Raw genomic sequence first — 15,650 nt, 5'->3', positions numbered from 1 at the left:
GGATAATGTTTTATGATTTACTACCTAATTCACGACAAATCCCAACATCAGAATTAATTTCAGTTGAAATTTAACGGAAAAAGCATACTTGGCCCGAATTATATAAACGTTAGCGTAATTTTCTTAAAATACGTAACCATTTTTCCATTTCTCATTCCACAGTCTACAAAAAGGAATTTAATTTAAGTTGTCACACTATTTGAATTTATAATGAATATTATTTTTAAAACTAATTTCTCTAATATATTTTGTTAAAGAAGTAGGAGTTTTATCAGACTCAGAATTTGACATAATTTTGAAACAACACAAGTAATTAGGCTACATTTGTGTACAACATTTGGTTTAAACAGTTTCCACTTAATGGGCATTTATTTTGATTTCTACAATTACAATTACTTTCAGTTACATTAGTAGTAGTAATAAGTCAATGGCTATCATTTATATGACATGCACGTTGTATTTTATATCCTTATATAAATGAAGCTAGATTTTTGGGAGTAGAAAATAATAGTTTAATAACATTTTTATTAAAGAGCTTTATCCAATTTACTATCTTTACGAAAATTCCTATCAATGACACTATAAAAGATTTTCTGGAATATTCGATGGAATATACTTACTGTATGGCGGATTTAACCATATGGCGAATCATTAGGTAATTTGTTTTCATTTATACTAGCATTTTAGCCAGGCCTTGCCCAGGTGTTTGGGGGTGTATGTAGAGCAAAAAAAAAGTGTTAGTAGGATGGTAGGCTCGAACCCGCTCCGCGAAGGAGGAAAAGAACGGGGGAAAAACGTGACGTCTTTACTGTTACGACAACCGCCAAACCGGAAATGACGTAAAGGCTAAACATCGAAAAGAGGGGATGACTTTCGAAAATATCGGTGAAAAAAGCAACCCCTCCCTGTAGAAAAGTGCCCAGTTGAGGGTGAAGAAATTAATGTTTTTAGCCAATTTTCAGTATTTGTTGTCTGAAGGATGGAGCTTAAGAACGATACTGATCTTGTGAAAATCCGTCGCCTCTGTCGAAGGATTTAGGCAGAAATGCAAACATACATACATACACACATACATTTATATATTGGTAGCTCAAATTTTCGACCAAAACCGATTAAAAAGCTTGCCCTATCTCTTAATACTCTTTATGTAAAATTTCAAATGTTTAGACCAGAAATTGTCTGAGTAATTTGGTAGACACCGCAGAGGTCAATTTTTTTATTATTTAACTTTGACCCTATTACGGCCCCTTAACATTTATTGTTTTGGGCTCAAATCAGGTTATTAAATTAGATCCATGTCCAAGGAACCTATATCTAAAATTTCGATTGTCTATACCGAAAATTGGCCGAGGAGTTTGGTAGAGTTCTTGAAGGTCAAATCGTCGAACGTTGATCCCTTAACAGCTACATTTCTGGCCGAAAACCGATTACAAAGATTTTCCCAAATCTCAGTACTCTGTATATAAAATTCCGAGTCTTTAGACTGAAAATTGACAGAGTCATTGCGTAGGGAAATGTACACAGACAGACAGGCACTTTCACTTTTATAGATATATAGATAGATTAGTATTACTACTATTGCCATTTCTCTTTCTATTTTTCCCATAGCCCTATTATATGATATAAATCCATAATGATTAACATCAGCTGTTCCATCAGCTTTACTTAGTTCATAATATTTACTTTATATGCTAGTATAGATCCTCATTATAGGACCGTATTTTTTTATCAACGTTTTATTCTTAGATAATTTAGTAATTCTTTTGGAGATAAATTAAACTATAGATTTTTAACAGAAGCTCGACGGTTGGAATTATAATTATACAAGAAATAGGCAGAAGAGAGGAGAAAAAATATCGCCCTCTAGATTTTGAAGTCGGGTTTGTACCCTGTCCAGGTAGGAAAGGGTGATCTGAACAACTCCTCTCCAGATGTGACAACAGTACTCCATCTTAAGACATCTAAAGCTCTTATATCGGTAGAGGATTCCATCGGGAGTGAGGTAACTTCTGGAGCGGTAGAATGATCTAACCATTTTCTTCCGGCGTATTTAAGCCGGAAAAGTGCAGTTAATAGCAGAACTAAGGAAACTAAAACCAATCATGTCAAACAAATCCCTTCTCGCTTTCATCCAAAATAAAACTCACCTGAACACTTGCTCAATCTATATTTCTATAGGAATGAAAAGCATAGACGCTGAACAAGGACTCAGAAATCCAAAATCAGGCTTTTTCGCTGTACCAGTAGTTCACATGGTGAAGATAAAGGAAACGAGAAAACGAGAAAAGTAAATACACGGAACTTATCAAAGAATGGAAAAGAATATAATACCACCATCGAATTTTAGAATATATGATCTCTGATCAACGCCGGAAATATTAGTCGGAAAAGATTAGCCTATAGCAGAACAGACGAAAATAAAACCAGCCATGTCAAGCAAATAAGATAATGAGAGAGAGAGAGAGAGAGAGAGAGAGAGAGAGAGAGAGAGAGAGAGAGAGAGAGAAAGAGAAAGAGAGACTTTTATTAGTTGAGTGAATGAAAGAGAGAGATAGAAAGAAAAAGAGAGAGTGAGGTGAATGGGTTGATGGTAAGAGACAATACTTGACAACAAGGAAAAGAGACAGAGAGTGAGAAAGCGAGCCAGCAAGAAAGAGAGAGAGAGAGAGAGAGAGAGAGAGAGAGAGAGAGAGAGAGAGAGAGAGAGAGAGAGTGTGTGTGTGTGTGTGTGAAAAAAGGAGTGTGTATATGTGAGAGAGGAAGAAAAAGACAAAGAGAGAGAGAGAGAGAGAGAGAGAGAGAGAGAGTTAGTTTTATTAGTTGGATGAGTGAAAGAGAAAGAGAGAGAAACATGCATGGGTTGATAGTAAAATAAATAAGGAAAAGAGAGTGAGAAGTATGTGTCTGTGTTAAAGAGAAAGAGAGAGAAAGAGAGAGAGAGAGAGAGAGAGAGAGAGTGAAAGAGAAAAAGAACGAAAGAAAGAGATAGCTATATATATATTTATATATATATATATATATATATATATATAGAGAGAGAGAGAGAGAGATAGAAAGACAGAGAATGAGAATGGTGTTACAATAAAATTATAGTCAGTTACAATGATAATGTGACGAAAAATATTGTCAAGGACAATATGACTAGCTTTAATCGTCAGCAGACAAACGCTGGATAAGTTTGTCTACACTGTTGATTGACGAAAATAGTCCACCAAATCACAGTGAACGAGGAAAGATTGGCCGAAAAAAAAAAAAAAAAAAACTCGTAGAAAGCAATATTACGAAATGAATCAGTTTGCCATTTGAAACCCGGAGCATGAATGGGAGCGGTTAAAACTGAAAGAAGAGACGGAGGATATCGTGTTATTTATCGGTACACCTACAGTTCAGCGGGACTATGTACAGTGAATAAGTGAGGTCCGAGGTAGAAGTCAAATTCGGTATAGCCGATTCCATTGTATTCGTTTATCTTGGCCCCGCTCATCAAAATTTGTCAACATTATATATTTTCAGTATTCACCACAAAATCACAGCCTCAGGAAAAAAGTTAGGTTGGCTACGATCCTGTTCATTATCAATTACATTTAGAAACATATAAACATACAGAACAAAACCTATTGGTCTAGACTAATAAATGCCGCTCAACAGGTTCATACTATTTTGATACGTTTGACCACCACCATCTATATAGTAACACAATCGTGTGTACGTCAAAGTGTCAGTTGTTCAGAAACAGTCAGCAATAGAGGCAAGCGTGCATATTTTTGCATTTTGTTAATTACTTTCCAATTTGGATTCCCATGCGAGATTTCTTGGTCCATTCTTTGATTTCTTTTAACTGAGTTTGTGTAGCCTCTATTTACTTGCTTGATCACAAGGGCAAACTTATGTAATATAGTGGGACTGTATAACATGGATATATATATATATATATATATATATATATATATATATATATATACACACACATATATATATATATATATATATAATTTTAATGAGAAATTTTTAAACTTTAAAGTGTCAGAAATAATAAAATCATTTTATTTACTTTTATTGTTGTTATAATTTCTATATTTCGCTAAAAAAAAAAGCTCCACTCGGGGTAGGAAGTCCGATACGAAATTTTCCTATTCATTTTTGGTGCTCAGGATGAGGTAATGTATATATATATATATATATATATATATATATATATATATATATATATATATATATATATATATATATATATATATATACACTAGCAGAAGTACCCGTCGTTGACTGGGTTCAAAAAACAGCCTACAGAAAATGGACTGTGATTGATGAAAGTATGATAGGTTATGAGAAAAGGAGGGGGTTGTAAAGAGATAGGTTTCGATACTCAAAAATTTTACCCTAAGCAAAATATGTTGAAAGTAAAGATAATTTTCGCGAAAATATATTTTTTATATCAACTTTGTTTCCATTCGTAGCCAACAGTGACCAACAAAAAGATGTTTCCTTACAAAGAGAAAATGTTATATATATAATAATATAAATATACAAGAAATAAATGTTACCATAGTCAATAAAAGTTACTTTTATGGTAGAAAAGTTCATTGGTTTATATTTTTAAGTAGTTTGTAAAAAAAAAAAAATTTTTTAATTCATTCGGTTAAAAAAAAATCAAAATGGAAGCGACTTTGAAATGGAGAGCCCCGTTTTAACTTTGAAGGAGGGGCACATGAGCATTCTGTGTTAACAATTTAAGAGAGTTTCGTCAACTTAATGAATATATATAAACATATTTTAATGTTTTCCATTATTTTGTGCTTGAGGAATATTCGATGATGGCATGTGTAGGTTATATAAAAATCCATTTAAGTAGTTATCGCCTCAAATTTCGTTTTAATTTCGGTTCACTGAAATTATTTCATGTAAAGAGCATTAAAAAACTATTTCAAAACAAAAAAAAAACATGAACTGAACTTTTATTGACTATGGTAACATTTATTTCTTGTATATTTATTTTTTCGGGTAGTCGTTTTTTGGCTTTTCTGCTAAACACTCTTACTAAATAATATCGACGAAATATCGATAAACAAAGAAACAAAAAGTTTTGAAAAATAATGAAGCTTTACTTACTTTAGTAAAATAATCCGAAACAGCAAAATGGGATATTAAAAAAAGTAAACACGTAATTACTTTAGTTATTTTAAAGCAAAGAATCGATATAAATATGAATAAGAAGAAAATGTCGCCCCTTTCAAGCAGAACAGCTTCGTCTCAGTTTTACAGTATTGAACGGTGTAGTATTGCGGTGTCGGATTCAGGGTTGTACTATTGTAATGTAAAGAACACACAGAAAGGGTTATAATCAACTGAATTCCTTCTAGTACACTGACAAAAAAGCTTAAACAGATATATAAATAAAAATAAAAAGGTTATGCAAATGTTTTAAAAAAGATACGTAATCACGTGAGCAGGATTTTTTTCCTTCTTTGGACACGATAACAAGTAACGTTCTTATTTTTTATTATTTATCTATTTATCTATTTTCGAAAGAGTGCCACGTGCAAGTGGAGAAGGAAAAATGTTATGCAAAATTTGTGTCGAGAATTGTCTAAAGTTCCGATTTTATTTTGGTTTTCACTTTAATAAAAACGTGAATTTATGAGGCGAATTTATTCGACACAATATGATTCAACTAAAAAAAAAAAAAAAAAAAATCTAACGTGAATTAGGATTAAAGTTAAGGTGTTATTGTGGACCCTCACCCCTTTTAAAAAACCTTGTTAAACTTTGTGATATATTTACATTCTATGGAGGTCAGGTGCGAACGAACACGCAATAATTTTATACCATATTTCTTCAAACTGAAACATAATTATCAAAGTATACTTACGCAAATAGATATGGAAAGTCTTTGTTAAAGTTTGTGCCATATTTCCATGGAGTACAGGCGTGAACGCAGACCCCACAATTTTATTATACCATCCCTATTTAAGTTGAAACATACTTATCAAAAAATGTCTGTGATACGTTAAATGAAAAAAAAAAAACGTTTACAAGGGTTTTTGATGTGGATGTACATAAGTACATCCATATCAAAAACCCTTGTAAACGTTTTTTTTCATTTAACGTATCACAGACATTTTTTTTTTTACGAGTGACGAATCCATTTTTTGAGTTTATATCAACAAACGGAAACACACACCCTTTTCATTTTTGGTATGTTTCCTCCACTCTCGTTTTAATCGTTCTGACATGTTGCTACGCTTTTTTTTTCCCTTTCGTTTTAGAAAACATCGAAACAGACTATCTCTTTTATGTATAAACGTTTATTTCACGCCCTGAGTTTGCGGCGACTACATCTTACTAATCTAACGTCCCTTTGGCTCCCGGACGTGGAGATAATCTCTTTCGATCCTGCTGCTCGCAATCCCCACTCTCAACTCAGTCGCCTCTCAACTAAAAACTGCGTGTACATGTAAACCCTTTCTCTATCTTATTACGTCGTCACTCACGTAAGTAAAGAATCAAAATCACCTCATGCAAATTGTCAACTTAAAATTCTTAACTGACATATTTTTTGTAACATTCCTTTCTATTAAAACATTTTCGCTGAATATTTTCCTCTGCATAACATTAAACAATATTAATAAAAATAATCGTTCAAGATTATTCGGCGTTACTCCGGTACGCTAATATGATACTACACTTAGACACAAGATCGGTTTTCAATGTGAGATGAAATTCAGCTCCACAAGAAAGGGCACTTCGGATTAAGATTAAAATATACATAGCTTCAATCTAGAAAGCTTCGCTGATTAAGGACTAAAGAGGTGAAGTGTATTATCGGAACAGATACTACACCTTTATTTAAACTGAAATACCAAGGAATGTTTAGTTATGTAATTACTGATTTGTCTCCTGCATAAAGTAAGTTGATTAGGTCTGCAATATTATCAATTGAGACGAACGGAAGGAGTTTGTCCACCTTTTCTGCTTCTGATTTTAGTTTCTTTTTCTTTATTTCGTTCTTTGGGGATGTAAGATTCATTTTGTCCTCGATCATAATTTCCTTGATGTGTTCGATTTTTGCAGCTTCTTCGAAGAGTTCTGCGATATCGTAGTCATTTGTTTCTACAGTTTCGGTGTTTATGTTATACCACACTTGTACATGAGTGTGTCCAATTAATCACCCATTCGTGCCATGCACAAATATTTTATTGTACATATGAATGGATAAATTTTAAATCATCTGAAATAATAAGCAATAAATTTCAAGATAATTGTGATGCAATTAATAACGTAATTTTGGTGACAGACATGCATTCAGGCAAATAATATTTATATAATAATAATAATAATAAGATATTTAAATCTTACTACTTTTATAATAATTGAAACAACAATAACAACATTATCATCGTCTCTCTTTTCGCACACATCTTCTATCGATCTCTCTTTCTCTGTCATTCTGTTATACTCTCTCTCTCTCTCCATCACACACGTTCTATATTTCTGTCTCTCTGTCTCTCTCTCTAACTTTATTTCTCTTTCTCTCACACACTTACGTCCTTTCTCTTACATACACGCTCTTTCTCCTACGCACTTCCTCTTTCAGTCTTACCCACTCATCTCTCTCTCATATATCATCGCTCTCTGTTACATATTTTCTTTACTTTCCCTTTTCTCCCCCCCCTCCTTTATCTTTGTTATGCACTGTCTTTACCTCTCACACAGGTTCTCTCTTTCTTTCAATAACATTCTATTTCTAACGCGCACCAACTCTCTGCTTAGAGGGAACTAACCTGGGTGCCCGGCGTTACTCGGGTGTTTGGAGGTGTGTGTTGAGAAAAAAGAAAGTGGTAGTAGGCAGGCAGGCTCGAACCCGTTCCGCGAAACAGGTAATGAACGCAAAAAAAACAAAAACAAGCAAACAAAAAAAGTGACGTCTTTGCTGTGGCGCCCATCGCCAAACCGGAAGTGACGAATGTTTAAATTAAGGCTAGTCAATCGAAAAGAGGGGATGACTTTCGAAAATATCGGGGGATAAGCGACCCCTCCCTCTAGAAAAATGCCCAGTTGAGGGCAGAGGAATTGACACGAATTATTGACCCAATTGATCTGAAAAAGGGAATGCCATTTTTTAAGAAATGACTCTGTATCGATCAGGTTGAGGTGCGGTTCTAAGTAGTCCTAGCAAGTCCACCCTCTCAGGTCGTTGTCTCCTGCTTTTGGAATGGAGTAAGTTTATGGCTGACTGTCTGAGCCGCCCTACCGAGGAATGTCGACAGAGTTGCCCCGGCAATTTTAAAAGGCCAAGGTGTTCTTCGTTTAGGGGAGCTAGTTTGACTTCTTTCCGACCTTGTGTCACATTTTCCTGTGGTGAAAAAAGAGTGAATAAATACTTGGTTCTTCTTTTTTTTTGTTTCTTGATCCTTTTTCTCACTCTTTTTCTTTCTTTCTTTTTTCTTCCTTTCTCTTTTTTCTTTCTTTGTTCTTTCTGTTTCTATTTTTGCTTTTACTTTCTTATTTTCTTTCTTTTTTTTACTTCCAGGTGCCTTTCTTTTATTTCTTCTTTCTTCTTTTATTTTCTTGCTTCCTTTCTTTCTTCTTCCCTTCTTTTTTCCTTTTCGTTTTTTGTTACTTTTTCCTTTCTTTCTTTTTTCATTTCTTTCTTTTTCCCCCTTGTTTTTCTAACTTTTCCTTTCTTTCTTTCTTTTCGACGAACGCTCTTTCAATATAGAATAAAACATTATTTCTTTCATTTATTTTTTTTTCTTTCGAAAATATTCAACTCATTTCAAATCAAAAACAGATGAGGGGGTGAGGTATGTGTGTGTGTGCGTGTGTGCGTGTGTGTGTGTGTGCGTGTGTGTGTGTGTGTGTGTGTGTGTGTGTGTGTGTGTGTGTGTGTGACAGATGGGGATCAGGGTATGGCGAATAGACGCCTATGATACAAGTTCGGGCTTTCTTTCCCAGATGATTAAAAATATCCTATCTCGCGTGCGCTTGGGCGATGGGGTGTTGGTAGCGACGATGGTAGCGGAGGTGGTGGTGGTGGTGATGGCGGGTTATTGGCGCGCTTTTGCAAATTAATTCCAGTCTTGGGTTGGCGGGTGAAAACGACTGGTGAACGACGAGATGCTTTTCAGAAGATGATGAACTTGCAGATGAAAATAGCGATCTCATTCTTCCCAAACACCCCCAGACTTACCTCCCCCATCTTTCATCCATCTCTCTATTATTATTCTATCTCAGTTCATGTTTTGTGCGTCTGTCTGTCTTTCACACACACACACACACACACACACACACACACACACACACACACACACACACACACACACACACACACACACACACACACTCTCTCTCTCTCTCTCACACACACACTCTCTCTTGTTCTGTATATCCGTCTCTATTTCCACGCCTTACTGTTCTCGCGCTCCGTTTCTGTCTTCATATCTCCCTCTCTGTATCTTTATTTTTCACATTATCTACGAGGGTCGTTCCAAAAGTAATGCCTCCCCCTTTTTTTAATTAAAAAAACTATAACGTTGAAGAATTACGAAGACGAGAGTGGTAGCATAAAAACGAGCGACCTTCTGTGCCCCGAACTTTATTTTTTACATAGTCACCACCATTCTCAATGCACTTTTGCCAGCCCCCCCCCCCGTCATAAAAGTCCGGAGCGCACTTTGTCACTCGCATCTCTGTCAACACTTACAAATCAACAAACCCATCTCCTAACTGTACTGACATCAACCGCATGCATCAGTTCGTCAACAAGAGCCGGTTTCGTTCAACAGACGCCGGTGAATGTTGATCGATTCAATTTTTTTTCTGCATAGAGGAATTCGATGACGCATCTTGGCTTCTGACGCACGTCCATGACAGGGGTTGCTTTCGCAGACTCTCACACTGTCAATATCTGCAACAGAGAGGAAACTTTCAGTTCATAAATGCATAAGTTCAGTCATCATAACAATGCAATCCTATATGATACATTTGGACCTCCTAAAAATAGGAGCCATTACATTTTGAATGTCCTTTGTAACTTTATATAAGTCATGATCTCTGCTTTTCCCATATAAGCATAAATCTCTTTGTTTTTTTTCTTTCGTTCTTTTTTTGAATGTCTATTCGTCTTTCACTTTTATATCTGTTTTCTTTTCTTTGACTCTCTTCTTCCTTCAGAGTAATATGTAGTATCTGTTCTAATGATGTACTTTGTCTTTTCTCGGTGAGAAAAGGGGGAATGTGTCTAGATTTAGGTATTAAAAAAAACAACAACAAAAAATAAACCTTGTCCCGATCTGAAGGGTCTCTTTTTGGAAGTTGAATTTACCCCAATTAAAAATGAGTTTGTTTTGAACTCTGTCCTCGTAGGGAGGGACAAGTAAATAGGGACCCTCGACTTCTTGTTCCCAAGTGTCTGCCACTGTATTCTCCCCCTGTGTTTCAAAATCAATTTACTTCTATTCTTATGACGCGCAGACTCTGCCCAAATCATATATAACGACGCTGCTACCTAACCGACTGAGCTATGAACGTGTCAGCGTTGTCTGCCTCCCCCTCTCAAAAAACTTTCACGAGAAACACTCGTCTAGCTAAAATCACTATCAATAATTCCTCTCACTCGTTATCTGTGCCTAAACCTAAACGTAGATTCCATGAACAAAGTTTCTTTCTTAAAACTGCACGCCTGTGGAACTGTCTTCCGGTTGCCTGCTTTCCAGCGACTAAAATATTGTCTTCAAGTCCAACGTAAACAAGTTCTTGATGAGCCGTTCCACTCAACAAATTTACCGAATTTCCATTACTAACGATTACTATATTGTCCAGTTCACTACTGTACACTCTTTAACCCTTATCCCTGAGTGGCCTCTGGGCCTTGATAAGTGGTGATACCTATGTAAAAAAAATCCCTCTATTTAAATGTCTGTCCCTGTCTCGCTCTTTCTTTCTATCGCCTTCTCTCTCCCTTTCTCTTTCCTAATCTCTTTTTACTCTATACTTTTTAGATTTGTTTTTGGCATTTATGCACGTAAAATAATAATAATAATAATAATAATAATAATAATATATATATATATATATATATATATATATATATATATATATATATATATATATATATAATAGGACAACAAGAGTATGAAATGAAGACACAACACTATATATTGGTAGATATAGAATGGATCATTTATTGAATAAGGGAATACAGGAAAAATTTGGAGGATAGAAGGGACTCTTTATGCCAGGGCATTTCGAAGCCTAATGCTTCTCATCAGAAGAGCAGAGAAGGTGCTAGGTAGCATGGGGAAGATGCGGCGTCTAGCGTAAGGTTCATTAGGGACGAAAAAGATTAAGAAGAATTATAGAATGTTGGGGGAAGCTTTATTGAATTCTAAATAAATAAGGAGAAGCTTGTTATATATAGTATGATATATAAGAATGTATATGGTCTTTAACATAGTATTGAGATTAAGGGGTATATGTATTATGGTTAAATAGGGGGTGTATTGTTGTGTGGTAATTTATTTTAACGGTTTGTGGGGTGTCTATTTTCTATGGAGTGGGTAATTTTGATTGGTGCCATCCGATCGCGCATTTTGCTTAATCCTATCCTCTGATGAGAAGGAAAGTATTTCTTCGAAACTCCACGGATTAAGAACTATCCACTTATTTAGTGTTTCCTTTTTAAAATTAAATATGTTTTTAACTCTTTATCAAAGTGTTTTTTAACATGTTTTATTAACTACTTGTTCTTATATATATATATATATATATATATATATATATATATATATATATATATATATCCTTTCTTTCTCTCTCTCTCTCTATACATATATATATGTGTGTGTGTGTGTATGTGTGCGTGTGTGTGTAATATATTGCTGGTCTAGAAGAAATTCTATCTGTGTGTGTGTGTGTGTGTGTGTGTACTCTTATTTCACATCTGTGACTATTGTGAAGATCTAGAGCTCAATGTTCGAAACGTCTTGACCTTTTGTCTAAATATGATCACACAATTCTAATAAACAAGTTCCCTGGCGTGCATAAAATACCGCGTTCTTAAGATGGCCGTCAATTCGTTATTATATCCAAAGGGCGATATATCGCGTAACTTTGGACAGGCCACGTTGTATACATTCGTTGCTGGATGCTATCACGGCGGATGGACACGTCAGCGTCATTTTGAACCTGTTTCTTTTCTTTCGATTGTCCCCCTAAGCCAATCGAAATAGCTGAAGGGGAGAAAGTAAGACAGAAAGATGTAAAGGTCTCCGGTTCAATCCCGGTTTTTGACATCTGGATGCTGGCAACTTGATTCATTTATGATATAAAGAATGGACCGCATGGCGTGTGTTTGGAATTTACAGATGAGATTTTAAAAGGAATCGGAAATTACCGGAAGTCGTACGGAGGCGATAAAAGAAAGATCCGAAAGAATAAAATAACTACTAAATAAATTAAAAATAAATCAAAACCGAAAATCATGTAATATATTCGAGTAGTATAACATTTCTATAAGAAATAAGGTGCTTCTTCACTATAGCACTCTGATGTAAAAACATACTCTCAATTGTGACATACGGAAAAGTAAGCACAACAGAAAATGATGTAAAATTATCGATTATTTTCCTCTATATCTTAGAAATGCCCTACTTGTACATTATCCTACCCAAGAAATAAAGTACTTGTGCATTATAGTACTCATATGAAAAAAAAAACAAAGAAAATCCTACCTGTGACGAGCATAAAAATTATTAAAACCGAAAATCACGTTATATATCCGGGTAGTATGGCTTTTAAATGAGAAATAAGGTGCTTCTTCACTATAGCATCCAGATGAAAAAACAAAATTGTTACTCTAGACGCACAGAAATTTTAGCACACAGAAATTTTCTTAAAAGTATACAGTTCTTTCATTTTAAAATTAGGAAAAAGGTACTTGCACAGTATCCTACCTAGGAAATAAGGTACTTGCACAGTATAGTACCCATATGAAAAACAAAGAACATCTTACCTGTGACGTATATAAGTTATCAAAACCGAAAATCATGTAATAATATTCGAGCAGTATGACTTTTATATAAGAAATAAGGTGCTTCTTCACTATAGCACTCTGATAGAAAAACAAACTCTGTGATACACAGAAAAGTTAGCATAACAGAAAATTATGTAAATTATTTTAAATATGTGTTGTACATTACCGCTCTCGACAAGGAAATTTTTTCCATATACGTGCTGTAAATTTCCTGTCCTAGGGAAGGTACAATTATTTCATACATATAACCCCCGTCCTAGGGTAGGTAAACTATTCTTTTGCCCAAGATGGCAAATGATACATAGACATAAAAGAATTCTCTACCCTAAGAATAACAGGTATGTTCATAATTTTTTTTCATTGTCTTTTACGGTCTCGAGCAATATAATATATATATATATATATATATATATATATATATATATATATATATATATATATATATATATATATAATGTCCATCCATTCACACAAAATTTAGTGCTTTTCTGTAGTTTCCGAATGAAACCTTTTCAGGTAGTTAAAGGGGAGGCAAGAAAGCAAATAGAAAGTCAGACAGCTCTGCTGTCTGAAATGAATTCGAAAATAAATTTTACACTACATGCAGTTGGCTTTTTATTTAAAGATTCAATGATAGGCACTTTTCAGGACACCGCAAATAATAATAATAATAATAATAATAATAATAATAATTTTTTTTTTTTTTTTTTTTTTTAATTCAATTTTCACCCCAAACAAGGCACAGTGCCACTTTGAAGCAGGGGGCTACTATTAGGGAATTAATTAGCGGGGTCATTATGAAGGGAGAAGAGTAGAAAGATGTTTGTTAACATTACACTTGAACTTCTGCATATCATTGCAGTTGGGAAAGCAGAATCCCGGAAGGGAGTTCCAAAGACCCGCAGTTCTGGGGAAGAAACTATTGGAGTAAAAGGCTTTCTTGCACCTAGGGATCTCCACTGTAAAGGGATGAGACTTAGTAGCTTGTCGGGTTTGTCGGGGGTAGTTACGTCGGGGAGGTACAAGTGTTTGCAATAATGATGATAATAATAATAATAATAATAATAATAATAATAATAATAGGTCTGGAATCTTGGGGAGGTTTACTGCCACCCAGTTTTTAGTGAGAGCCAATGGTCGCTGCCAGTGTAAAATCAATCATAAATTGCTGTTGCGATGACGCAACTTTATTTGCTAAGGTTATAGAAAGAGGTGGTGAGTACTGGAAATCTAGAGAGACGTTATCACTCAGACTCCAGGAAATACCACAGGTTGTTCTCAGAGAAACTTTTTATGATGGCCCGTATGAAAATTCATTGTGAGTAAAGAGAAAGGGAAAGAAAAAGAGAGAGAAATGTACCACGTAAGAGGAGAGGAAAAAACGCGTGTGGCCCTGTGGTGGCGGCGAGAGACTTTTAAGCCCGTGTTGAGGCGTCAGGGTTTTGTAAACTACCTGGCAGACAATATGAATTAAGAGACTTTTAAAACAATATGCAATGCGTTGTTGAAAAACACTGGTGATAAATCCTTTTTGTTAAAACTGAAAAAAGAAAAAGAAAAAAAAAAAAACGCCGAGTCGAATTTCTTCTCATGCACAACGTGTTGGGTCCGAGTATTAAAATGTAGCAACACTGTTGAAGAAGATTAACGACTATGTTACATCAAAGCTAACCAGGAATCGTAAAAAAATATAAATAATGGGACGATTCATATATTTTTCTCGATTCCGATACAATTACCGATTCCGATACAGTTAACGATTTCGATTTCGATTCTTTATTAATCCCCAAATATTTAACTATAAAGTTTTGTTTTCTTGATCACCGATAAAACACGTGTTAAATGTATAGATATTTTCTCAAACGTGTTAAATGTATAGATATTTTCTCAAACGTGTTAAATGTATAGATATTTTCTCAAACGTGTTAAATGTATAGATATTTTCTCAAACGTAAAAAAAAAATTTGTAGAAAAAGTAGATTTTAGCTGTACTCTGATTTTTAAATCAATAAATATTTTGTATTTTATTATTATTACCAGCAGTGAAAAATGTTGCTTTAAATAAAATTAAATAAAAAAAAAAAGATAATTAAAGGAATCGCTTTTGGTATCGAAAAGTATACCAATATTTTCCCATTCTGATACCGATTCCAATACTCCAAAAAGTTTAGATTTTTCCGATTCCCGATTAATCGTCCCATCTAGAATATATATATATATATATATATATATATATATATATATATATATATATATATATATAGAGAGAGAGAGAGAGAGAGAGAGAGAGAGAGAGAGCTAGAGAGAGAGAGAGAGAAAGAGAGAGAGAGAGAGAGAGAGAGAGAGAGAGAGAACTAACCGTCTGTGTGTGTATCTGGTAACGAATAGGCTCCTATATGGTTAACTATTATAGAAAACTGATCACATATAATGATAAAAGATGTATCGAGACACAGGAATGGGTATGTTTGATCTGGCATAATGATGATTCATTAAAATTGTGGGGTCTGCATTCGCGCCTGGTCCACAAAGTATGGAAATAAAAAAAAAAACGTTTTCAAGTGCTTTTGATATAGATGTACATAATAATACTTTGATAAGTATATTTTAACTTAAA

This window comes from Euprymna scolopes, chromosome 29 (assembly GCF_053919585.1).
Source record: "Euprymna scolopes isolate OS-2025 chromosome 29, ASM5391958v1, whole genome shotgun sequence".
NCBI lineage: Eukaryota > Metazoa > Mollusca > Cephalopoda > Sepiida > Sepiolidae > Euprymna > Euprymna scolopes.
The sequence above is the reverse complement of the archived record's forward strand: the minus strand, read 5'-3'. Positions refer to the sequence as shown.